This window comes from Felis catus, chromosome E3, assembly GCF_018350175.1.
Source record: "Felis catus isolate Fca126 chromosome E3, F.catus_Fca126_mat1.0, whole genome shotgun sequence".
Taxonomy (NCBI): Eukaryota; Metazoa; Chordata; class Mammalia; order Carnivora; family Felidae; genus Felis; species Felis catus.
In genome coordinates this window covers 16,109,361-16,136,317 of record NC_058383.1, presented here as the reverse complement: position 1 = coordinate 16,136,317, position 26,957 = coordinate 16,109,361, and the positions used below count along the sequence as shown (strand labels likewise).

Sequence of the window (26,957 nt, the reverse complement as noted above, 5' to 3'; positions counted from 1 at the left end):
CCCAGAGCCTGATGCCGGGCTCGAACTCACGGACCGCGAGATCGTGACCTGGCTGAAGTCGGACGCTTAACCGACTGCGCCACCCAGGCGCCCCTTGGGATGAGTTTTTAACAATTTAATTCTCCTTTTACAAAACTTCACCTAAGCTCAAGATTCTCTTAAGCACAAGCACCATCCTGTGCTTTCATGGCCTTTCCTGCATTTGTGGTTCTTGCCAAGTGAAAGCTGAGTGTTATCCTATCCTATCAAGCTGGATGAACCAAAGTTTCCCAATAGCTGACTACAGGAAAATGATGGACAAACGTGTGCCATTCAGCACTCATAGCCCAGCATGCTGACCTCAACACCTGCGCCCCAGATGCCACCTTTCACTGCAAGTAGTTCTGGTGTGAGGCCTTTGTTTTGTAAATGCCACTGGCAACAGTTCATAACAGCAGATGAAGTAGTAAATACCTCATGAATAAACTCTCTGTTCCCAATGCCAACATTAATTGGATTAATAATTTTCACGAAGATTTCAATATGTCACAACCCTAATCATATCTGGAAGTGAATAGGACAATTTCATGAAGATAAAAAAAGTTGACCCTTTCAAATTTGGCTTTCAAGAATTGTCTCTGCACAGTGTCGATAAAGTATGAGTTCTGATAATCACGAACAAACAAAACCTCACTTGAATTTCCTTTTTTTTTTAAGATTTTTTATTTTTTTTATTTAAAAAAAAATTTTTTTTTCAATGTTTATTTTTGGGACAGAGAGAGACAGAGCATGAACGGGGGAGGGGCAGAGAGAGAGGGAGACACAGAATCGGAAACAGGCTCCAGGCTCTGAGCCATCAGCCCAGAGCCCGACGCGGGGCTCGAACTCACGGACCGTGAGATCGTGACCTGGCTGAAGTCGGACGCTTAACTGACTGCGCCACCCAGGCGCCCCAAGATTTTTTATTTTTAAGTAACCCTACACCCAACGTGAGGCTTGAACCCACAATCCCAAGATCAAAAGCCACATGCTCCACTGACTGAACCAGCCAGGCATCCTTAATAATTTCATTTTGTAATACTTGCCTGTTTTTTGGTACTTTGGGGGCTAGTTATAATTTAAACAATTAGTAGACTTTAGTTTTAGAAGTGTTTTAGGTTTATGGAAAATTGATGCAAAAGTACAAAAAGTTTCTATATACCACTTCTCCCACTGTTTCCCCTACATTTGCGCCTTGTATTAGTGTCACACATTTGTTTCAACTGATGAACCAATATTGATACATTTTTATTAATTAAAGTCCAGTAGTTCACATTAGGGGTCACTCTTTGTGTAAGTACAGTCTATGCATTTTCACAAATGTATAATGACATGTGCCCATCATTACTGTATCATAGAGCAGTTTCATTGCCCTAAAAGTCCCCCCTATTCCACGATTTGTCCTTCTCTTCCCCTAACCTCTGGCAAAACTACAAAACTGTTAGAAGATAATATAGATGAAAAATCTAGGTAACCTTGGGCTTGGCATTGACTTTTTAGATACAACACCAAAAGCATGATCCATGAAAGAAAGAATTGATGTTGGACTTCATTAAAATTAAAAGCTCCTGCTCTGTGAAAGACACTGTGGAGAAAATGAAAAAATATGTCACAGACTGGGAGAAAATCTTTGCAAAACTTGATATTTGCTAAAGGACAGGTGTCCAAAATATATAAAGAAATTTTATTTATTAAAAAAAATTTAATGTTTATTTATTTTTGAGAGTGAGATAGAGCATGAGCGGGGGAGGGACAGAAAGAGAGGGAGACACAGAATCAGAAGCAGACTCCAGGCTTGGAGCTGTCAGCACAGAGCCCGACGCTGGGCTTGAACCCATGAACTGTGAGATCAGGACCTGAGCCAAAGTTGGATGCTCAACTGACTGAGCCTCCTCAGTTAAAAGAACCTTTTAAATTCAGCAGTAAGAAAACTAACAGTCTGCTTAAAAATGGCAAAAGATCTGAACAGACACCTCACCAAAGAAGCTACACAGATGGCAAATATGCATGTGAAAATATGCTCAACATCATATATTATTAGAGAATTGCAAGTGAAAACAATGACACACGACTGCACACCTATTAGAACAGCTAAATTTCCAAAACACTGACAATACCAAGCATTGGTGAGGATGTGGAGTAACAGGAACTCTCAGTCATTGCTGGTGAGAATACAAAATGGTACATTTTGGAAGACAGTATGGCAGTTTCTTACAAAACTAATTGTGATTTTTTTTTTTAGGTTGGAAATCAAATATATAACTTGTTTGTCAATAGTGCCATAACTAGATTTTCTTTAAGAATTAAAGAAAGCTTAAAAAGCAAGTAACGATGGTGCGCGTGGGTGGCTTAATCGTTGAATGTCTGACTTCGGCTCAGGTCACGATCTCCGGGTTTGTGAATTCCAGCCCCACATGGAGCTGTGTTGACAGCTCAAAGCCTGGAGGCTGCTTGGAATTCTGTGTCTCCCTCTCTGCCCCTCCCCCACTCACATTCCATGTCTTTCTCTCAACAATAAATAAACATTAAAAAAATTTTTTTTAAGAAAATCCAGCTGTCTTTTACCAAGCCAGACGTTAAAGAGATATGCAAAAATGTAAAATGAGACTTTTCTCACTATTTTTTTGGTTTTAGAAGAGGAAGTATTTTAAAAATATTTATGTCAACATTTAAGAGTTTATTATTTTGTAATAAACAAATACATGTTTTAAAATTCTGTGTTAAGTTCTAATATGGCAAATTTTAATAGATATAATTAATATAAATAGAAAGCCTTAAAAATCTTCAATAAAATTTTAAAACATAAAGGGATGCTGAACCCAAAAAGTTTGACAACCATTAATTTAGTAAGCCACATGCTACTTGATGCACTTTTATTTTTTTTTTAAGTTTGTTTATTTAGTTTGAGAGGGAGAGAAAGAGTGTGAGTGAGCCTGGGAGTGGGGCAGAGAGAGAGGGAGGGGGAGAGAGAGAGACAGAGAGAGAATCCCAAGCAGGCTCTGAGTTGACATCAATGTGGGGCTGTAACTCTTGAACTGTGAGATCATGACCTAAGCCAAAACCAAGAGTCGGCTGCTTAACCGACTGAGCCACCCAGGTGCCCCTGATGCACTTTCTAAAATAAGGTATAGGACAATGATAGTAAAATAAGGAAGAAAAACACAGAGGACTAAATCTAATGACTACGGATTTATATTCTTTTGATAGTATGAAGAAGCTTTTACAAAGAAAAAAGCAAACAATTTTGTACAGAAACTTCAATACATTTTGTACAATATTCTCACCTTGCTGACATCATTTATGCAAATTCTTCATAGTTTACTTGACTATCAATATTAATATCTGCTTCCCTGATCATTTCATCAACCTCCTCATCTGTTAACTTTTCTCCAAGGTGTTTTATCATGTGACATAATTCTATCACACTAACATAGCCATTGTCATTCCTGTTAAACACCAGAATGCTTCTCTAACTTCTTTACTCTCTGTCCCTGTCTTTCATTTTTCTTGCCATCATTGTCAGAAAGTCCAGGAACTCAGTTGTACTATTTTCATTATCATCTGCTTCATTCATTTATCCTGAAACTTTGCTATGGAGTTTTGCCCAAGAGTCCTCATTACAGTTTCCAAACTTTTAATGTCCACCACTGTCCTTGTCAAATGGTGGAAAGCTGCTTTGAATTCTGCATTTGAATTCTGCAATCTGTTTTCCCTTCAGTTGCCAGCATTACTTGTCCTCAAGCGACAATCACACAAACGTTCAGCTTATTAGCTCCTCTCACTGTCCGTAATACTCCTTCTTAATATTTATATTTATATATTTTTAAGGTAAAATTGATGTACAATAACATGCAAAAAAGCTTTTGTGTGCACTCATTGGGTTTTGATAGCTACTGTGGTGTATTTGATTGCACACCAATGAAAAAGAAAAAGTCATTTCTGACAGTCAGGAGCTAACTTTGCACTATTAGGCTTTGGTATTCTTTGGCTTTCTATTGCTGAGTCTGCTGTATGAAAATATACTATACTTGGTTCATCCATTCACCTGTTAAAGGTTGTTTCTGATCTTTGGCTATTAAGAATAAAGATGGTATGAATAAAAAGACTTGTATAAGTCTTTTTGTGGACATATATTTTCATTTCTCTTCTGGAAAGTACCTAGGAGTGAAATTGTTGGGTCATATGGTAGATGATATTTAACTTTATGAGAAACTGCCACATTTTCCGAAGTGTTTCACAATTTTACATTTTCCATCAATGTATGATTGTTTCAGTTTCTCCACTTCCTTGCCAACAATTGTTTCAATTGCTAGACTTCCTTGTCATTGTTTTTCATGTTAGCCATTCTGGTGGGTAGGAAATGGTATCTCGTGGGTTTAATTTGAATTTCCTTTTTAGAAAACATTACCCATCATATTAAATTAATGCTATGCATTTGAATCTTACTTATCTGGTATAGCTATATTTAATTTTATTATTATTATTATTTAATGTATTTATTTATTTTGAGAGAGAGCACGTGAGTGGGGAGGGGCAGAGAGAGAGGGAGAGAGAATCCCAAGCAGGCTCCCTGCTGTCATCACAGAACTTGACATAGGGCCCAATCTCACAAACTGAGCTTAACCGACTGAGCCACCCAGGTGCCCCATATAATTATATTTAATTTAAAAATCTCCTTTGGTTTTACACCTGTATAAGCAGCTATAAGAATAAGTCATTAACTTTTTAAAATTTTTAATTATTATTTTGAGAGAGAGGGAGTCGCAGAGAGAGAGACAGAGAGAGAGAATCCTAAGCAGGCTCCATGGTGTATGCACACAGCCCAACGCCAGCCTTCAACCCACGAACCATGAGATCATGACTTGAGCCAAAATCAAAGAGTTCAACGCTTAACCAACTGAGCCCCCCCAGGCGCCCTAAGAATATGGCATTTATAAGGAAATAACTTCTCCAGAGTTTCATGTCTTGTCTTCTCTGAGTCGTTGGCAGAACAGAGCGATGTGTTGAGCAGTTCTAGCATCTTTTCATTGATCATTTCTCTCTTCTCATCCCCAGGACTTGAAGCCAGGGAGAAGTTCTCTGGGTTTTATCTGAACTTAGTGCCTGTGACTGTTGTGGCATGGATGGATGTGGACAAGAGTGTGTGAGTGCACAGGTGTTAAGGAATTGTGTGCTGCTCATGTTATGATTTTTGGCAACTTGACTCCGTACTTTGGGTCAGTCTATACAGTTACTTATGTCATTGTGATGACTTCACTTCTACCTGTGACATTTTTATCAAATGTGTGAATAAATACATAAATATTGGTACAAAAAAAGAATAAGGCATTTTATACCTAGTTTTCTATTTGTATATATTTAAGTAACATCATATTAAAAATAAAATAGGTCAACAGTTGAGGGTCATAATTTTTCCTTCACAAGATGTCAGTGCATTTCTCAAGTTTGAACCACTAACGTAGCCCACACATCTCTGCTATTCTAGTCTCTGTTCAATTTTCAGTAAGTTAATTCAGCTATAGCTTTTTTTTTTACCTACATTACAACTTGTTTTTAGTAACCTTATTTGGATTCAGGTGTTTCCTAAGCCTCAATTAAGATTTTGAAAAGTGTACTAGGCTTTTTTTCATAGATACCTTTCATTGTGTTAATGTTTACTGGTGTAATTCTTAGAAAGTAACTTTATCCTTCATATTATGAGTGTCACATTTGAATGTGTGACAAACTCAATATAGCTCTAAACGTTTCTTTACTAGCTCCTGAACATTTTGATAGTATTAATTTTGGGAGATATATATGGTTTTTAAAATATGGACCCGAGGCTTGATGAATAATAGGCTGAAATTTTTAAAATTTGTTTTTAAATTATAGTTTATATATAATAATATTACCAAGAGTTTGGAACACATGAGAAAAATATAAAGAATCACCCTTACTCTGGTATTCTAACACATCCATAACCATTTTGTATATTTATTTTCAGTTTTTTAATATTATATGTTTTTACATAGTTATACTGTAGGACACTTGTTGCTCCATAGGCTTGACAATGATGATTTGTTTTAAATGTTTATTTTATTTTATTTTGAGGGGGAAAGGGGCTGAGAGAGAGAGGGAGAGAGAAAATCTCAAGCAGGCTCCATGCTCAGCACAGAGCCCAAGGTGGGGCTTGATCATGACCTGAACTGAAATCAAGAGTCTGGGTGCCCCGACAGTGATAATTTTTTAAAATAATTTATTTTTTTAATTTACATCCAAGTTAGTTAGCATATAGTGCAACAATGATTTCAGGAGTAGATTCCCTAATGCCCCTTACCCATTTAGCCCATCCCCCCCCCAACCCCTCCAGTAATCCTCAGTTTGTTCTCCATATTTATGAGTCTCTTCTGTTTTGTCCCCCTCCCTGTTTTTATATTATTTTTGTTTCCCTTCCCTTATGTTCATCTGTTTTGTATCTTAAAGTCCTCATATGAGTGAAGTCATATGATATTTGTCTTTCTCTGATTGACTAATTTTCGCTTAGCATAATACTCTCTAGTTCCATCCACGTAGTTGCAAGTGGCAAGATTTCATTCTTTTTGATTGCCGAGTAATACTCCACTGTGTGTGTGTATGTGTGTGTGTGTGTGTGTGTGTGTGTGTGTGTGTATAAAGAAGATGTGAGATATATATATATCCATCAATGGACATTTGGGCTCTTTCCATACTTTGGCTATTGTCAATAGCACTGCTATAAACATTGGGGTGCATGTGCCCCTTCGAAACAGCATACCTGTATCCCTTAGATAAATATCTACTAGTGCCATTGCTGGGTCGTAGGGTAGTTGTATTTTTAATTTTTTGAGGAACCTCCATACTGCTTTTCAGAATGGCTGCACCAGTCTGCATTCCCAACAACAGTGCAAAAGAGATCCTCTTTCTCCACATCCTCACCAACATCTGTTGTTGCCTGAGTTGTTAATTTTAGCTATTCTGACAGGTGTGAGGTGGTATCTCATTGTGGTTTTGATTTATATTTCCCTGATGATGAGTGATGTGGAGCATTTTTTTCATGTGTTGGTTGGCCATCTAGATGTCTTCTTTGGAGAAGTGTCTATTCATGTCTTTTGCCCATTTCTACACTGGATTATTTGTGTTTTGGGTGTTGAGTTTGATAATTTCTTTGTGGATTTTGGACAGTAACCCTTTATCTAATATGTTGTTTGCAAACAGCTTCTCCCATTCCATCAGTTGCCTTTTAGTTTTGCAATGATAATTTTTAATGACACAATTTGTATAGTGAGTACCATTGTCATAATAATAGTAATAGTAATAGTAATAATAATAATAATAGCTGCAGCTAACAGGTACTGAGCTCTTACTAGATCCCTGTAAATAGCATAGATTGTTTAATTCCCCACAACAACTGTCCTTTATTTTATTTAACCACTCTATCTCAAATTGCTTCCAAATTATCACTGTCTTTGTTTCGTTAGGTTGAATTATCTCTGAAGTGAGATACATCCAGAAGTGAGTGAACCATAAAACATGAACATTCTTGTTGCCCTTGATACAAATTGCCAATATTTACCCCTAAGGACTTACATAAAATTTAAATGTCACAAAAAACACAAGAAAGTGTCCATTTCAATGCATCTTCGCCAGCATGAAGTATAATTTAGTAGGTTATTCTTTGTTTGACTATTTTTAATAAACACTTCATCACTACTTTATTTTTACTTGCCAAAATTCAATATTTTTCCTTGCATTCATTCATCATCTCTATTTCTTTTTTTTTTTTTTAATTTTTTTTTCAACATTTTTTAAAATTTATTTTTGGGACAGAGAGAGACAGAGCATGAACGGGGGAGGGGCAGAGAGAGAGGGAGACACAGAATCGGAAACAGGTTCCAGGCTCTGAGCCATCAGCCCAGAGCCCGACGCGGGGCTCGAACTCACGGACCGCGAGATCGTGACCTGGCCGAAGTCGGACGCTTAACCGACTGCGCCACCCAGGCGCCCCTCTATTTCTTTTCTAAATCATCTGTCCATATCCCCCCATTTATTTATAGTTGATGTATCTTTTGCCAGATTGATGGTTTATTCACTTATTTTTTAGAGAGAACGAGCATGCAAGAGAGCACAAACAGGGGAGGGCAGAGGGAGAGGGAGAAAATCTTAAAAGATTTCTTATTTTCTTAAAAGAAAATCCACCAGGCCCAGGGTGGAGCCCGACACAGGGTTCAATCTCATGACTGTGAGCTCATGACCTGATCCGAAATCAGGAGCTGGATGCTTAACCAACTGACCCACCCAGGGGCCCCTGATGGTCTATTTATTTACTTAATTTTTTAAAATTATAAAAATAGTAAGTGGTTACTTTTGAAAGAAGATGTGAAAGTTTTCCTTCACTCCTTAGGTCCATATTCTTATTTACAGAATAACTGTTAACAATTTGGGGCATATTCTTCCAGATACAGACACATAAAGTAGATCTCACTTCATATTTTCACACTTTAATATGGCATGGACATCTATGCTGACACCTACTGATTCACCTTAGTCTTTTTCATGGTCACATAATGTTTTATTTACAGATGTATCACCATTTACGAACCAAACCCTGTCGGCATTTAAGCTCCTCAAATTTGCTGGGAGCTCTTTACATAATTAAAAAGTAAACTTGTATTATATTTCCTGGTAACATTTTCCTCCCCAAGTTTTTTCCATCAGCCTTTGGATTTTGGTAACTTTTTGCATACAATTTAAAACTATTAAGTGCTAATATTTGTCTGTTTACTCCCTCTTTTTTCTCAGGATGTCTTTTATTATTTTCAGCCAGCTCTGTCTTATGCTTCACAGTGAGACAAGATGTCATTGATGGGCAGTGACTCAGAACTGATCAAATAATAGTGCATGTATCAAGTGCTATGGGAAACTTGATGGAGAGAATCAAGTTATGGGGAAGTGAGAAAAAGCTCCACAGACAAGGTGGATTTTGAAAGGTCTGAAAGAGGTATGGAGGCAGAGAGGAAATTGAATGGAGTTGGAAGGAGCCAATCAGGAAGGAAAAACAGCCCTGGAAAGACATTTTGTTCAGGGTATGAGTTAAGTGCAGCTGGAACGTTTTGGAAAGAGAATAATGATAATAATCACAAAAACATTAAGCACAATATTTCATTCATCCTCACAAAACCATAGGTAGGTGTCATAGTTATCCTCATTTTACAGATGAGGTGATTAAGACTTAGGGGTAATGAGTGATTTGCCCAAGTTCATATAGATATTAAAACTGAGTCAAATTTGGGGTCTGGTCCAACTTTAGAGCCTGCTGTGTTCATTAGCACAGGCACTGCCTCTTTTATCAGCGAAGAAGGTAGACAGGCCAGGTGGAGGCAGCACTTGTATACAATGTTACGATTGGACTTTTTCTCAGAGACCACAGGGATCCACTAAAGATTTTGGAGTAACAACCAAATCTGGTTTTTAGAAAGATAACTTTGGTGGCAGTATGACAATGGATTGGATGGGAAGAGAAAAATGAAGGAAGAAGAGAGGGAGAGAAAGAGGAAGGAAAAAAATAGCTAGGTACTAGTTACTAAGATTTTAATAATTGCCGCACACTGGATTCAGCAATTTCAGTTGCAAGAGCCCAGATGATAACAGTGGAATTGAAAAGAGGGCACCCACAGAGCCTTGAAAGGTACAATCAATGAGGTTTGTGATGACTGATTTGATATGGATGGGGAAAGAGTAAGAAGTCTTGATGAGAAAAAATAAATCTGTTTTGGGGTGCATGCAATGAGTCTGTCTGGTGGGCTGTTATCTTGCAGGTGCAGGGCATCTATCTGGATAAGACTAGAAGGCATCTGGAAATGAGTGAGGTGCTACAGAGATGGATTTGGAAGCAGATAGGGAGCAAGCAGTTGAAGCTTTGTCAGGGAATAGTAGAGCAAAATAGGGAGAATGGAATCCAGGAAGCTATCACTTTCACAAGTGGGCACTGAAGGAGATGCTGGACATGGGAAAACGAGGGGGCTGCAGACAGTACCCATCCTCTCACCCAGCATGCAGGAACCAGGGGTCCAGGGAGTCTGAGATGGTCTAGAGTGAGCTGACTAGGCTTGCCTATGAACTGCTATGTGTGTCACTGGGGCGGGGGGGGGGGGGGGTGGTTAATGAAAGAGATTGTGTCATATGGAAGAAAAACATTGAATTCCAGGAGAATAAGGCCAAAAATAAAGGAAATCATCAGTAGTGACGGATGATTCAGAAAACCAGATTCAAAGCTTTCTAAAAATGTGGTAAAAAAAACACATGACATTAAATTTACCATCTTAACCACTTTTAAGTGTACAGTTCATTAGTGTTAAATATATACTGATATCTAAAACTTCATCTTGCAAAGCTGAAACTGTAGACCCATTAAAAACGAATTCCTCCTCCCACTTTCCCCGGCTGCTATCTTTGTATTTAATGTTTCTATGATTTTTACTATTTTAGATACTTTATATAAATGGAGTCATAAAATATTTGTGCTTTTGTGACTGTCTTATTTCACTTAGCATATTGCTCTCAGGGTTCATCCAGGTTGTAGCATGTAAGGGAATTCCCTTGTTTTTTAAGCTGCATAATCTTCCATTGTATCTCTCTCTCTCTCTCTCTCTCTTTTTTTTTTTTGCTCATTTTTCTGTTGATGGACATTGGGCATATATACCCAGAAGTGGGGTTTCTAGGCCATATGGTTATTTTTTTTTAATTTATTTATTTTTGAGGGGGGAGGGGCAGAGAGAGAAGGAGACTGAGGATATAAAGCTGGCTCTGTACGGACAGCAGAGAGTCTGACATGGGGCTTGAACTCATGACCACAAGGTCATGACCTGAGCCAAAGTTGGATGCTTAACCAACTGAGTCACCCAAGTGACCCTAGTTATTCTTTTTCAAATTTTTTGGAGGAACCTCCATACTGCTTTTCATGATGGCTGCATCATTTTCTCACTAGTGCACAAGGGCTCCAACTTCCCTGTATTCTTGCCGATACTTGTCATTTTCTATTATTTTCATCCTAATGTGTGTGAAGTGATATCTCATGGTAGTTCTGATCTGCAATTCTTTTATGATGAATTTTCATATGCTTGTTGGCCATCTGTATTTCTTCAAATGAGAAATGGAGAATAGAGAAATTCTATTCAAGTCCTTTGGCCCTTTTAATAATCAGGTTATTTTGTTTCTATTGTTGAGTTTTAGAAGGTCCTTATACATTCTGGACATTATTCTTTTACCAGATACATGATTTGCAAATATTTTCTCCCATTCTGTAGGTTGCCTTTTCACTCTGTTCATTGTTTCCTTTGGTGCACAGAAGTTATTAAGTTTGACGTAGTCCCATTTGTTTTTGCTTTTGTTGCCTAAACTCCTTCCATCCAGTGGCTCCACTCGTGTGGTCTTGTTCAAGAGGGCAGCATCTGCATCCTAAGTAGCAGGAGGGAGGGAAAAGAAAAAGGAGGAGGGAGGGGTATGTGCCATCTTTTGAGGAAGGTTGCCTGGTGTGTCCAAATCTCATTTGGCCTCATCTAACTGCAAGAAAGACTTGGAAATATAGTCTTTATCATGGGAAGCCATGTAAAATCTGAGTGAGTCTGATTATTACAGAACAGTGGTTCTCAACCACGGATGCACATTAGAAATAAGCAGGAGCTTTAAAAATCCCAGTGCCCGTGCTGCGCCCCAGACCAAGTAACAGAATTGCTGGGGATAGGGGATAGGCATTGATAGTTTATGAATCTCCTTAGGAAGTTCCATTGTGCAGGCAAAGGTTGAGAACCTCTGCTTTGGAAGGTTTATCAAGGAGGCACCAGCAATGTTTGCCCAACATGGATTATAGCCCTCAGCCCGGTGGGGTTGGCTTGAGCCCCACTCAAGACTTAACAAATCTAAATCTGGACTTGGGAAGGATGGGGCTAGAGAACCTGAATTTGTAAATAAGTCTCTCAGGTTATGTTTGTACACAGAGAAGTTGGAGAACCGCTAGGTTTCCATGTTTACAAATCGGTTCAGAAAGCTGGCTGCTGTGGAACAGGCTCCTTCTGTTTCCTCTCCTGTTTGACATGTTTGGAAAGATAAACAAAGACATTTTCTCTTCTTGATTTATCTAGATGAGTACTTCCTTTTCTTTCAATCAACAAATATTCATTGAACATCTACTATATGCCAGGGACTATTCTAGTTGCTAGAGGTATATCAGTTAAAAAAAAAAAAGACACAAAGATTCATGTCTTCATGGAGCTCACATTATGGTAGAGGGATGACCAACAATAAATCTAGTAGATAGGTAAAGCATGTTAAAGTTGATAAGTATTTTGGAAAAAAAGAAAAACTAGGGTAAGGTAAGAGAATCATTAATGCTAGACAAAGTCATGGCTTCCCAAAGATGCCCATGTCCTAATGTCTGAGACCTGTGTATATATTACCTTAAATAGCAAAAGGCACTTTGTAGATATGATGAAGGATTTTATATGAGGAGTTTATCCTGGACTATCTGGGTCAACCCAATGTAATCAAGGGTCCTTTTAAGGGAAAGAGGGAGGGTAGGAGAGCCAGAGTTGGAGAAGGAGATGTGGCAATGGAAGCGGGGTGAGGGAGATTTGAAAATGTCATGGTGCTGACTTTGAAGATGGAAAGGCCATGAGTCCAGGAATGCAGGCGGCTTCGGGAAGCTGGGAAAAGCAAGGAAATAGATTCTCTTTGGAGACTCCAGAAGGAATGAAGCCCTGCTGACACCTTGATTTTAGTCCTATAAGACTTAATTTGGATTTTTTACCTCCCGGATCTGTAAGATAATCAATTTGTGTTTTTTTAAGCAACTTTTTAATGGTAATTTGTTACAGCAGCAATTGGAAATTAATAGTGGGAATGAGCACAGAAAGTAATAGAAAATAGAATGGGTTAAGCTTAATAAAGTGAACATGAAGCAATGGCTTGCAGGAGGTGAAGGAGCCAGCCAGCAGACTAACTGAGGGAAGAACATTTCAGGCAGAAGGAACAAAGTAAAGGCCCTAAGAGCTGTCAGGTGTGTCTGAGGCTCAGGAAGGTGGCCAACGGAGCAGAGAGAGTGAGGGAGAAGTAGGGAAGAAGTCTAGAGGGTTGACGAGCAGGGATCAGTGCAGATCATGTGAGCCCTTGGAGGTCAATGCCAGGACTTTGGCTTTTACTTTCAGATGGAAATCCCAAGAGGGTTCTGAGCAGAGAAGTGACACAATCTGTCTCCTGATTTAAAAGGATCCTCTGACTGCCAAGTTGAAAAGAGACTGCAGGAAGATTTGGGTAGAAGCAGGGAGACCATAGCAATATCTGGGTGGGACATGATAGTGGTTCTGACCAAGGTCAGAGAAGTGGTCAGATCCTGGATAATTTTTTAAGATCAACAGGATTTCCTTCCTAACAGACTGGATGTGGAGTGTGAAGTAAGATGAGGTCAAGGTTGAGTTTTAGTCTTGTGAAATTCTTAAATGATTTTTGAAAATAATACTGTCTTTCCCAACCTACCAACTACAGGAAGCTAGATTAAAGAAATCTCAAGTCAGACCAGTCCCTTTTCAGCTAAGCAGCCCTTGCAACACCACAGCCACTCAGTCGGATTTGTGAGGCTAAGACTTAGGAGACTCCCACGTAGTTGATTTAACCAATTATATCTCATCATTCTTGATAATCTTATATATATGTGGTACGGGGGATTCTTTGAACAGCTTATAACATCTCATTGGTTCTCTCATTAATTTTTCCCTCATCAGTTCTGGTTAATGAGGAAATGAAATTAAGTTGTTTGCATGCTTTATCCAAGATTTGTGTCATACGGGCTAAATCAAATCAAGTCTTGAGCAAATGTGAAATTACAGCTTCTTTAGCATGGAACATTCTAGGTATCATTATTGAAGAAGATGTCATTTAAAAAATAGCCTTTAATAAACAGCTGCTATTGTTTCACACTACTTGCTATTTAGGCGCTTTGAATTGTTTTCACGAGAAGGCACAGAAGGAAAGTAGACTACCGGCATTTGTAATGGATTTAGCATTCATAATTTGACTCTGCAATGACTGCCTTCCAGAGTTGTAATTTTACTAGTGAAGTTTCAGAAGCCACTTAGCTAGTGACTTAGCTAACTAGCCACCCAGCATTACATCTCAGTGCTCTTTTGTTTTTCTCTACTCTTCTTAAAACTGGGTCACAAACAATAAAAATTTGCTCTGCTTTTTAACAACAGCTTTACTGAGCTATAATTCACGTGCCATGCAATTCACTTATTTAAAGTGTCCAATTCAGTGGTTTTTAGAATATCCAGAGTTGTACATCCTTTGCCACAATCAATTTTTACCTACCATCTTACCCTATGAAGAAACCTGCCGTTCCTTTCCTCCTATTTTTCCCATTCCTCTGTGCTGTGCTTTAGGCTAACTTACTTTCTAACTAACTTACTTTCTGTCTGTATAGATCTGCCTAATCTGGACATTTCAAATGAATGAAATTGTACAATATGTGGTCTTTTGTGATCGGCTTCCTTCACTGGGCATAGCATTTTCAGGATTCATCCATGTTGCGCCATATACCAGTATTTCTTTTCTTTTATGGCTGAATAATAGTCCATTGTATGGATAGACCACGTTTTGTTTATTCACTTATCATTGATGGACATTTGATTTATTTCCACCTTTGGTCTACTATGCAAAACGCTGCTATGAACATTCATGTGCAAATTTTTGTGTGGACATATGTTTTTATTTCTCTTGGGTATAACCTAGGAATGAAACTGTTGCATCATGTGGCGACCGTATATTTAACCTTAGGAAAAAAATGTCAGACTGTTTTCCAGAATGGTTGCACCATTCTTTATCCCCACCAGCAATGTGTCAGGGTTCCAATTCCTCCACTCCACAACATTTGTTATTGTCTTTTTTGTCATGGTAATACTAGTGGTGTCAAGTGGTATTTCTTTTTTTTTTTTCTCAGTTGATCACAATGGGAATTTACTTATTTAATGCATCCACTAATTTAATGTCACCAATAAAATCTAAGCAGCTGTATCACAAAACTGGGTTATATTCAGTGGACATGCATTAATAATCTGTACAACTTAAGGGGTGCCTGGGTGGCTCAGTCAGTTAAGCGTCAACTTCAGCTCAGGTCATGATCTCATGGGTCGTGAGTTTAAGCTCCATGTCGGGATCTGTGTGGACAGTCTCAGGGCCTGGAGCCTGCTTGGGATTCTGTGTCTCCCTGTCTCCCTCTCTCTCTGCCCCTCCCCACCTCAGGCTCTCTCTCAAAAAAGTAAATAAGTATTAAAAAAATTAAAAAATAATAATCCATATAATTTAACATTACACCAGAGAAGGAATTGAATACAAAAATTCCCCTTGATTTTTGGTGGTCACCAAATTTCATGGCACAGGTTACCAATAAAACTGTAAAAACAGATTTTAAATATTTTCAATAATATGTTAAAAAATTAATGAGCCAGTAAGTTTTCATATTGGGCTGAAGACTTAAAACATGAAGCTGGCCCCAATCTGTCAAAAATGACAAATAAATATTTACAATGACTAAATATGTTATTTAAATGCAATGATACTGGAGGACTACTCACTTCTGGCGAAAAAACAAAAACAAAACAAAAAAACCCTTTGGGGTTAATTTCTCAATGCAAACAAGTCTTCATAAATACTGTGATAATATAAACTTGGAAACATACCTGGAATCAGGACAATGATGAAAAAATAACACACAGGCAATCTTATTTCTGATCTGTCTTCATAAAGCCAAATGCCCCACACTGTCCTTCAATATAAAACTAAATTAAGAAAAGGAGAATGACTTTACCCAACTTGCTGACATTCTTCCACAGGATTATCTTTCACTAGGGCAAATCTCAAGCCCCATTAACTTGCTTCTCTGGAGTGTGATTAGCACAGCACCAAATTTATAAACTGACAGGACCACCCAAAATGCTGAATACGCTTTTCAAACAGAAACAAACTATTTTTTTTTCCAATTGTTAGTTCCATGTGCCACATTATTCTTGAAACTTACATGGTTACCAATAAGAAAAGAATAAGGGAAACTTTGAACATATCTTCTCATTAAAGAATAAAGTGCAGGGCACCTGGGTGGCTCAGTCAGTTGGGCAGCCAACTTCGGCTCAGGTCATGATCTCATGGTCTGTGGGTTCGAACCCTGCGTCAGGCTCTGCTGGCAGCTTGGAGCCTAGAGCCTAGGGTCTAGAGTCTAGAGCCTAGAGTCTCCCTCTCTCTCTGCCTCTCCCCTGCTTGCTGTCTCTCTCTCTCTCTCTCTCTCAAATAATAAACATTAAAAAAAAAAGGATGAAGTGCAAAATATCTCCATATCTCTGGTATTTTAATAGGAAAAAGCATCAAATACATATAATAAAGGGACTGAAGTAACAAAAAAGCTAATACAAAAAAAGTCCTCTTTAAATCTACACTTGAAGACTATATAAGACCAATTTAATTTTCCTTTCTTCCGTGAAATCTGTAAATGAGCCAAGTTGTCATAGAACTTGACATTTTGTTTGTTTCTCTTCCCCAAGATCAGAAATTCCAAAATTAGAAAGAAAAAATGGAAAAAAATAACACTGCATGGCAAATGGACACTAAGTTCATAAAGAACCTTTTTAAAAAATGAGATATTATGAAAGAAAATACCATGAAAATAATAATCTTATGAAAATTGTTTTTTAGGCACAGTGAATTAAAAAAAAATTAATGTTTATATTTGAGAGACAGAGAGAGACAGCATGAGCAGGAGAGGGGCAGAGAGAGAGAGGGAGACCCAGAATATGAAGCAGGTTCCAAGTTCTGAGCTGTCAGCACAGAGCCCAACGCCGGGCTCAAACTCACAAGCCACCGTGAGATCATGATCTGAGCGGAAGTTGAACGCTCAACCGACAGCCACCCAGGCACCCCTAGGCACAGTGAATTTGAGCCTTGGTCTTCATGAAGACACTACAGCTTATATAGGAAACTATAAATATATAAGACTCTAGGGAAAAAAGTCAAAATACATATTACTTAACATTCTGTAAGCCTAAGAAAAATCTTGAGGGGAGGGAAAAGGATAGCCAACTGAATCATCACTTAAGGCACAGAACTGTGGGGGCACCTGGCTGGCTCAGTCAATAGAGCATGTTACTCTTGATCTCAGGGTTGTGAGTTCAAGCCCCACGTTGGGTGTAGAGATTACTTAAAATATTTTTAAAAAGAAAAGAATACAGAACTATGAAAAATTTCTGGGTCAGAAGGGTATTCCAGATGAAATCACAGTTTGTGAAAACATACAACTTGTAAAAGCTCCTTTGTGGGTGCATAATAAAGTCCCATGTGTTTGTTCTCTTTCCAGTATTATTCATTGACCAATTCCAAAGAAAAAGAGCCATTTGATACAGTGAACTGCCCGCTGGCTGTTGCTATGTAAATTGTCTACTGCTTCTCACTGGCTGTATCAAGGGTCACCTGCTTTGATTCTCCTTTGTTTTGAAGTTCTTCCAAATCTAACCTCTCAGCCAGAGACTTGGATTAAGTGATCAACAGTGGCATCACCTGAAGTTTTTAGGTATCTTCTCTGTGCACTATTATCTTTCTCCATTAGTGTGGGGGGAGTCCTGAATACTTACTCAATTTCCCTGGCACCATCCATTACTGGATCAATTGCCATTGTTGCACTGCTCTTATCAAGCTCAAGCTGGGAATCATCAGATGTTTTGGTCTGTTTGGTGCTAGGTCCTGCTTCCTGATTACTGTGTGCAGAAGCATTGCTACAGTGAGAACTGTCACCAGTGTCTTCTGCTCCACTACTATCTTCAATCTGTTGTTTCTTGCCTCTCTGTAGTCTGTTCCTGGCCTGTATCTTCCGTCCTTCCTCAGTGTTGTGACTGAGTGCCTGCTGATTATTGCTTGTTGATCCCGGCTAATACTCCCTCTTGATGAACTTCACACTCATCACAACTTGGATAACTTTTGCTGATGAGTGCATCAAAGTTTGAGTCTGGTCTTAGTGATTTTTTAGAAACTAGCCTTTTCCTACAGGTAGGACGTTCTTTACTGCCGCTTCCGAGGGCTGTGGTAATGCAGTCTGCACAAAACCTATGTAAACACTCCTTTGCTCTTCATGGTGTTCTTCAACATATCCAAACAAATTGGGCACATTAGTTCTTTGTGTAGACTTGGAAGTGAAACCACAATGTCCAAGTCATCCGTTATTGCCTCCTGAGGTGTTGGTTGTAATTCCTATAAGCTGAGTTCCCATTTTGCTTACTGGTTGAATTCCGTTTGTCTGCACAGCCTGAGAGGTCTCGGCTCCTGCCTCAGCCCTGGACTCGCTGGCTGTGGCCAGACCCAGACTCATGTACGAGCCGTACAATATCAGAACGTATTTCTTAATGAAAAATGGCCTGAAATGAAAGTCAGTGGTAGATCTGGTGACTGAAATCTAGGAAAAGCTAAGAGGCATCTCATCATTTTTTAGCCAGAAGACTATTTTATAATTGACTTTCGAATCCTGAATATATAGGGATCATTAAGAGCCTGAAGGATGACTTAAAATTTTCAACTGAACTACACTAACATGATATTCATGAACCTGGGGGTGGGGGTGTGTGTGAAGGCCTCAGGACTGGACCCTGTGAATGCCAAGAATCTACTCTAGGTTTGAATCCCAAATTTGCCTTGTCACAGAGGCAGTATTCTAAAAATCTTGCTGTTAACTATCACCTCGCTTCAGTGGCAGGGTAATCCTTGAGCTACTCATTTGTGCTTTAGTCTCACTGCCATAGGAGACTCAAACAAAGGTGAGATATTTTTACATTCTTTGCTTCTCTATCCAAGTAGCCTCTGTGTTCTGAGTTTGGGCTCCCCATCCTTAGAGAGTTCCTGATGGCTTTTATGTTGCAAAGCTGGGGAAAGAGAGAGTACAGGTAGGGTTGCCAGATAACATATGGGATGCTCAGTTAAATTTGTATTTCAGATAAACTAGTAATAATTCTTTAGTCTAAGTACACCCCCCCCAATTATTTGTTGTTTATCTGACATACAAATTTAGCTGCACATTCTATGTTTATGTTTGCTCAATTTGACAACCCAAGTGGAGAATAAAATTTATAGCTCCAGGAGCCCTTACCCAGGAGCCATAAGGCTTTTGTCTGGGGGAGTACAAATCAGTTCGAGAGACTGCATTGAGGGTGCAGGAAGCAGAATGGTAAACTCAAGATTTGGAGTATTGGGGATGGCCTCTAGGGTTGGATTCATTTAGGGTCTGGGACCTGTGCTTTACTGCCACGTGATTCCAGAGAGAGTCCAGCCTGCCCAGAGAGCTGGCAGTGGGCATGGGTGTTGTGGAAGCTAAAGAGTTTAGTGGCTGGGGAGCCACACTGCCCAAACCCCTGCCAAATAATCCAACATTGTTGTATGACTCAAGAGAGGGAGCAACAGGGGCAAATAGGATTTATCTGATACATTTAAAGTTCTTAGGTCAGTGCTTGGCACAAAGTAAGTGCTTTAGTGAACATTTAGGACAAATGGAGTAATATGATGTTTCTTGAATTTCCATAGCATACACCAAAATAATACTCACTGTACTTCTATCAGAGAAGTTTCTTTAGGTCCCTCCTTTTCTGAATGTCCATGGATTTTGCTCTCGTAGGGCATATCTACTTTGGCACCAAGCATAGCAGTCACAGAATCCCTATAGCATCAATTTCACTGGCCAAATACAGAAAAATACATACTATTTGAGCACCATAAGAATATCACAGCACCATCTAAAAATGTTCTCAGCCTGTTTTTAAGCATTCTTCAGTACAATATTTTAGCACAGCTATTTGGAGAGTCTCTTGGAGGTTTGTGAAAAAGGAATGTGACCAGTATTTTTCAGTTTACTCAGCCTAATTACTAAATGATTAATAATAAAATCACTTCTATACCTTGAGGTATATGTGTGATTTTGAACATGGTGGATCCTTAAGGTAGCATGTGAAGAGTGGAGACTGAATGCTCCTCATCTGCTGTGAGCAAATCTGCCAGACAGATGAGCTCCAGAAGGTCATTCAGCCTCTCTGAGCTACAGTTTCTCATTTGGGCTCAGAATTAAATATCACTAAGGTTCTTTCCAATGCAAAGAGAATGCTATTTGCTATTCAAAGACGTAGATTTAGTCCTGGCTTTGCCAGTTATTAGCTGTGTGACCTTGGGCAAATTATAAAACCTCTTTCAACCTCTGACTTCTCACTTGTAAAATGGAGATAATAATACTTCCCAGGTTGTTCCAAGGGCCAAATAAACCAATATATGGGATAATACTTTCTAATAAGTCACAAAGTAATAAATTAATGCAGAGGCATCAATCTCTACTTTTAAGAGTAGCTGATCATAAAGCAAAACAAAATAAAGTAGTTTTTATTTGTGGTTTTGGGTTTCTTTAAAAGTCACAAAACCAGAAAAATTATAAACGTACTTACTGGACCTTTATAGCAACAGGCATTTAGTTTAAAATATTAATGATTTATAGTACACAAAATGGTGCACTCTGGGAATTCTTGGCCATGGTGAAGGAATAGAGCTATCAGCTCTGATATAGAGGAGCAATGAGCCAACACTAAGGAACAGCTGGGCAATTGGTTTCCAGCAAGGCACAAAATACAACCTATCAGATGGCCATGAAACATTTTGCTTCTTGGGACCTAAAAAAATCATACTTCTCACTGGGGACAATCCCTAAAGAATCAAATTGTATACAACAATTTTGATGGGCTCTGTGGTGTGTGGGGAGTGGAAGGAGGGATAATTTTAGGTAAAAAGAAATCTGCTTAACTATTCCATGACCTGAATAATTTAGGCATACAATGCATTGAAATGAAGTTGGAAGTCCTAGCACAGTGGACTGACATTCTTGGTAATGCATTTTCTTCTACTGAGAGTCTCTAGACTGCTCCATGGGATCCCAGGATTCATTAGAAGTTGCAGCAGGGCAAGGGAAAATTCCCATGGGTTATTAGAAATTGGATGTATGTATTCGGTTTGATTATATATCTGTTTGGGATATATGATAATTAGCTAATGTCAGTTAGTCAATTAGTGATGGGGTTATTAGTTACTGACTAATAGATGCAGACTTTAGTAGAAGCCTACTGTGTGCTAGGCTTTGTGTCAGGAGCTGGAAACACAAAGTTAAGTAGGACTGGTCTTCACATCAACTAGCTCACAGAGTGGTGGAGGAGAATGATATAAAAACAGATACTGTATTTATAACTCAAGGTGTTAACTGTATACATCTGGAATCTGCCACTTCTGTTTATTCTTTCTGAATCCTGGTTTTCTCATCTGTGAAATAACACCGCCCTTACAGTATGTGCATAGTTGTATGCATAGAGCCTGGCTCCTGATGTATCCTTGTGTTCTCCCCACCCCTACATGGAGAGTGGCTTGGCAATGGGAAAGGCCATGCCTTCTTTTTGACTGACTGATTTCATATGGCTTTTTCAGTTTACAAGGAAGAGCTGGGCAACCTGAAAACTGGGAGACTTCTTGTAAGGAATTCTAATAGCCTGTCAGCTACTCTGTTATTCTGGGGGTCTTTACCTCTCTCTCTCTCTCCCTCAATCTCTCTCTCTCTCTCTCTCTCTCTCTCTCTCTCCCTCTCTGATTTCCCTCATCAGCCATCTCTGGGTTTTGATTTAATCCATTAGTCACCTTCCAAAGGAAGATCCATGATTGGAAGACTCAATTAGATAGGAGATGACTTACCATCCAATATAGAAGACCCACCATAGGTGCACACTCTGGTCCAGGGAAGTCTGTCCAATGTAGCTAGACATTTTCTTTCAAAGCCCAAAATGAACAAAGCCTGATATTTTTCTAAGATTTTATTTTAATTCCAGTTAGTTTTATTTTAATTCCATACAGTGTTATATTAGTTGCAGGTGTACAATATAGTAATTCAGTACTTCCATATGTTACCCTGTGCTCATCACAAGTGAGCTTCTTAACCCTCAAGTCTTACTTAACCCATCCCCCCAGTCTCCTTCCCTCTGGCAACCATCAGTTTGTTCTGTATAATTAAGAATCTGTTTCTTGCTTTGTCTCTCTCTTCTTTTTTCCCCTTTGCTTGTTTGTTTTGTTTCTTAAATTCCACATATGAATGAAATCCATGGTATTTGACTTTCTCTGACTGATTTCGCTTAGCATAATACTCTGTAGCTCCATCCATGCTGTTGAAAATGGCAAGATTTCATTCTTTTGTATGGCTGAGTACTATTCCATTGCATATACACCATTTCTTCTTTATCCATTCATTAGTTGATAGACATTTGGGCTGTTTCCATAATTTGGCTGTTGTAGATAATGCTGCTATAAACATAGGGGTGCATATATTCCTTCAAATTAGTATTCTTGTATTCTTTGGGTAAATACTTAGTGCAGTTCCTGAATCATAGGGTAGTTCTATTTTTAACTTTCTGAGGAAACTCCATACTGTTCGCCAGAGTGGCTGCACCAGTTTGCATTGCCACCAACAGTGCAAGAGGGTTCCCCTTTCTCCACATCCTCACCAACACCTATTGTTTCTTGATTTTTTATTTTAGCCATTCGAACAGGTGTGAGGTGATATTTCATTGTAGGTTTGATTTTCATTTCCCTGATGATGAGTGATGTTCAACATCTTTTCTTGTGTCTGTTGGCCATCTGTATGTTTTCATTAGAGAAATGTCTGTTTCTTTTCATGTCTTTTCATCTTTTGCCCATTTTTTATTTGGACTGTTCATTTTTTGGGTGTTGAGGTGTGTAAGTTCTTTATATATTTTGGATGCTAACCCTTTATCAGATATGTCATTTGCAAACATTTTCTCCCATTCTGTAGGTTGCCTTGTAGTTTTGTTGATTGTTTCTTCACTGTGCGGAAGCTTTTTATTTTGATGAAGTTCCAATAGTTTACTTTTGCTTTTATTTCCCTTGCCTCAGGAGACATATCTAGAAAAATGTTGCTATGGCCAATGTCTTAGAGGGTACTGCCTGTGTTCTCCTCTAGAATTTTAATGTTTTTCTGTCTCACATTTAGGTCTTTAATCCATTTTGAATTTATTTTTGTGTATGGTGTAAGAAAGTGGTCCAGTTTCATTCTTTTGCATGTTGTCATCCAGTTTCCCCAACATCATTTGTTGAGGAAACTATCTTTTTCCATTGGATATTCTTTCCTGCTTTGTTGAAGATTAATTGGCCATATAATTGTGGAGATATATTTGTATTTTCTGTTCTGTTCTATTGACCTATGTGTCAGTTTTTGTGCCAGTATTATACTGTTTTGATTACAACAGCTTTGTAATATAACTTGAGGTCTGAAATTGTGATGCCTCCAGCTTTGTTTGTTTGTTTTTTTCCCAAGGTTGTTTTGGCTATTTAGGGTCTTTTGTGGTTCCATACAGGTTTTAGGATTGTTTGTTCTAGTTCTATGAAAAATGCTGTTGGCATTTTGATAGAGATTGCATTAAATGTGTAGATTGCTTTGGGTAGTATAGACATTTTAACAATATTCTTCCAATCCACGAGCATGGAATGTCTTTCCCTTTCTTTGTGTCATTTTCAATTTCTTTCATCAGTGTTTTATAGTTTTCAGAGGACAAGTCTTTTCACCTCTTTCGTTAGGGTTATTCCTAGGTATCTTACTATTTTGGGTGACCTCTCTTTCTGCTGCTTCATTATTGGTATATAGCAATTTAACATATTTATGCCATATTATTTTTTTTAGTTTATATATCACTTATTTCTGCTCTAATATTTATTATTTCTTTCCTTCTGTTTGTTTTAGGTTTTGTTTGTTGTTCTCTTTCTAGCTCCTTTAGACCCAAGATTAGGTTGTTTGAGATTTTTCTTGCTTATTAAGGTAGACCTGTATTGCTATAAACATCCCTCTTACACCCTCTTTTGCTGCATCCCAGAGATTTTGGACCATTGTGCTTATATTTCATTAAGGTTGCTATTTTTCAAAACAGCAATAAGGGCTAGTGTAAATGACTTGTAAGCTTCTGGCTGTAAGACACAGACTTAAGAACTGAAGAGTTTGTTGATTTGGGGACACACAATAACTACTCGAAATTGTTCACATAAAATGTGCTTTACATGGTCACTTATTTTATCCTTACAGTAACCCAAGGAAAGTGAGGATTATTACACTCAAGAGATAACAAAACTGGGGCTTGCAGAGCTTAATGAAGTTGTTTCAGTGCTAGAATCAGGTTGTGATGGAGTAAGTTCTGTTGGAATCCCAAGCCTCTGTGATGTCATGAGGGCTTTCTCTTCTGAGACCTACACAGGAAACCTTTTCTGAAGTCAGTACCAGCACTGGTTATATTTCTTATTGCTCACTGGTTTGTTTTTATCTTTTTTTTTGATCTTTTTTTTAATGTTTATTTTTTAGAGAGAGAGAGGCAGAGAGAGAGAGATGGAGTCACAGAATCCAAAGCAGGCTCCAGGCTCTGAACTGTCAGCACAGAACCTGTAGCGTTGCTTGAACTCATGAGCCATGAGAGGGGAAAGGATGACCTGAGCCAAAGTTGGATACTGAACTGGCTGAGCCACCCAGGCACCCCAGTTTATTTTTATCTTTAGGACATTCAGGAAACTGCTTATTTTGTTCCCTTATTTACAGTGGCTAATGGAAAGCTTTGAGTCAAAACTGTGGCCCTGAATATCAAGTGTCTAGGAATTCATGGCATGGATTTCATGTACTAGCTTTACTCCTAGTCTCCTTGTTATTTGCCTACCTTTATTTTCTCCTTTTCACATCATCTCACCCAGCCTTAGCCTGTTGACATGTTGTGTGTATCTTTGTGAACCATCTTAAATCCTGTTTCAAAATGGGCATAAGCAAATAAAAAATTCCTAGTAGGTATTTATTACATCATGATGACAGCTATGATCTCAACAGCTTCCACCTATACCACCTATTTCCATGGTCATTCCTAGAGTCATACCTTTGAGTGGACCTTCTCTTCACTCTAGCCTTGAACTCTAATATCTTATTTTCTGCCTATTCCTTCTTCCCTGACTCCTTCAACCCACTCGCTCTTCAACCTCCTTGACATCTTTAGTGCCTGGACCATTAGTCCCCTCCTGGTTTCACTCCCTTTCCTAACTAAACCTCACCTCCTCTCTGAGACCCCACTTCTCTCTTCTTTGGTCCTCCTGAGCCCCAGCTCAACTGTGGGGCCCAACTGTGGATCACATCACCCACATGCCTTCCTTGGGCAACCTGACTGTGGCTGAAAAAAGCCACAGATGAGCATCAGCCTACCTTCTAGCCTTTGTGCTTCTTTGGCCTTTTCAGAGACCTTTCCCTGGGACCCTGATCAGATATCTCTCTGACCTATCTTACTCACATGGCCTATCTTGAAAGGCCTCCACTCCTCTTGAGTCCTTCTGCAGTGAGCATTTTTCAATGAACTCATCCTATCCCTGTGGCCACAATGATTAGTTCAAGGATGAGCATGAGACCATGCTCATGTAAGTTTGAGCCAGCTGATTAGCACCCTTAATTTCATCTGTACCCTTAATGCCTCCTTATGTGTTATGTAACATAGGATTAGGATGTAGATATCTCTTTTGGGGTAACGTTATTCTGTCTACCACAGTGACTATGACTTTCAGGAGAAGGTGATGTCAAAGCTGACAAGAGTCAGATGAGCAGAAGCTAGCCCAGTTGAGGGTAGGTGGTTTAAGAAGAGTGTTCCAAGCAGAGGGGATAAAATACTCCAGAGGTTCCTTGAAGAGAGATTACAGGTCATCTGGGTGGTAGAGAAGAGATTCTGTCAACAATAGACAAAATAGAGAGGGGAAGTCAGTGATGCTACTTTACAAGGTAGGACAGAGCAAGGACTGTTAAGGAGTTTGGACTTCATGCAGAAGGCAAGGGGAATGTTATTTAAATGAGGAAGTGACATGATCAGATTCATGGAGTAGAGCCATTATTCAGGCAGCTGTGCAGAGGAGGCACTAATAGGAACAGATGACTCTGGATGGGAGTGATGGAGACCCCAAAAAGGGGAGGGGGCAGTGGAGATGGAGAGAATGAGTAGATGAATGTCTAAGAAAACGGAATCATGAGGGTTGGTGAACGGAGCTAAGGGTAATGCTTGGGTCTGTGTTTGGGCATCAGGTGCTTCTGTTTGTGTTTTTTAATGAGACAAAAGTGCAGAAATAGGTCATGTTTTGGGGGAGCTGTAATAAGATGCTTTTTGGACGTGTTAAATTTGAGATGCTTGTGGCCATCCATCCTAGAGTCAATTCTAATGGATAAATACATTAAGTTAGAGTCTCAGAAGAGAAGTATAGAATGGAGATGCACAATTTTGCTGTGATCATCAAATAGATGAAAGCCTAGTGAAAGGATGATTTCACTCAGGGAGAGAAAATATAAGAGATCATAGGGTAAGGAGCACAAACATTGGAGGGGCTGGAAAGTCAGGGTAGGCCTCTGGCAACCGGAGAGGCCAGCATACTTTCCCTTCCTTCCTTCTTCTTCCCTTTCTTTCCTTTACTCCTTTATTGGCTTCTTTCTTTTCCCCTTCCTTGCTTCCTTCCCCTTCTACCTTTCCTTTCCTGCATTCTAATTCAGTTTAGGCTTGACAAACCCAAATAAGGTGGTAATGGTGGCCTGTATGAGGACAGCATGAGTGTGGGGTGACAGGGGCAGCCCAGTGGGGTCAAGTGACTAGCTCCATGAAGGGATTCACCTCATAGAGACATGTATATATTAGGGACACTGGGAGCCAGGTTTCTCACTGTTGAAGATAGATACAGATATGGAAAGGAGGAACTAGAATGAGCCCTGTGGTGTTGGCTTGGAATTGGAACTATTGACGCAAATTCACGCTTTATGATGTAGAGAGAGATCTAAGTGTAGGTTACAA

The 26,957-nt window shown here is 39.0% G+C and overlaps 1 long non-coding RNA gene and 2 pseudogenes across 1 annotated transcript; all 3 read right to left on the bottom strand.

The window, feature by feature from the left end:
• Nucleotides 1–3,298: 3,298 nt before the first annotated feature.
• LOC109495194 lies at nucleotides 3,299–4,092 on the bottom strand (annotated as a pseudogene).
• An 11,415-nt stretch (nucleotides 4,093–15,507) lies between these two features.
• LOC123382592 lies at nucleotides 15,508–26,644 on the bottom strand. Its single transcript, XR_006591179.1, has 3 exons — nucleotides 24,813–26,644; nucleotides 19,634–19,761; nucleotides 15,508–15,839 (listed from the first exon to the last, which is right to left on the bottom strand). It is a non-coding gene; the product is annotated as an uncharacterized LOC123382592 (long non-coding RNA).
• LOC101085260 lies at nucleotides 16,922–18,642 on the bottom strand (annotated as a pseudogene).
• Nucleotides 26,645–26,957: the final 313 nt, after the last annotated feature.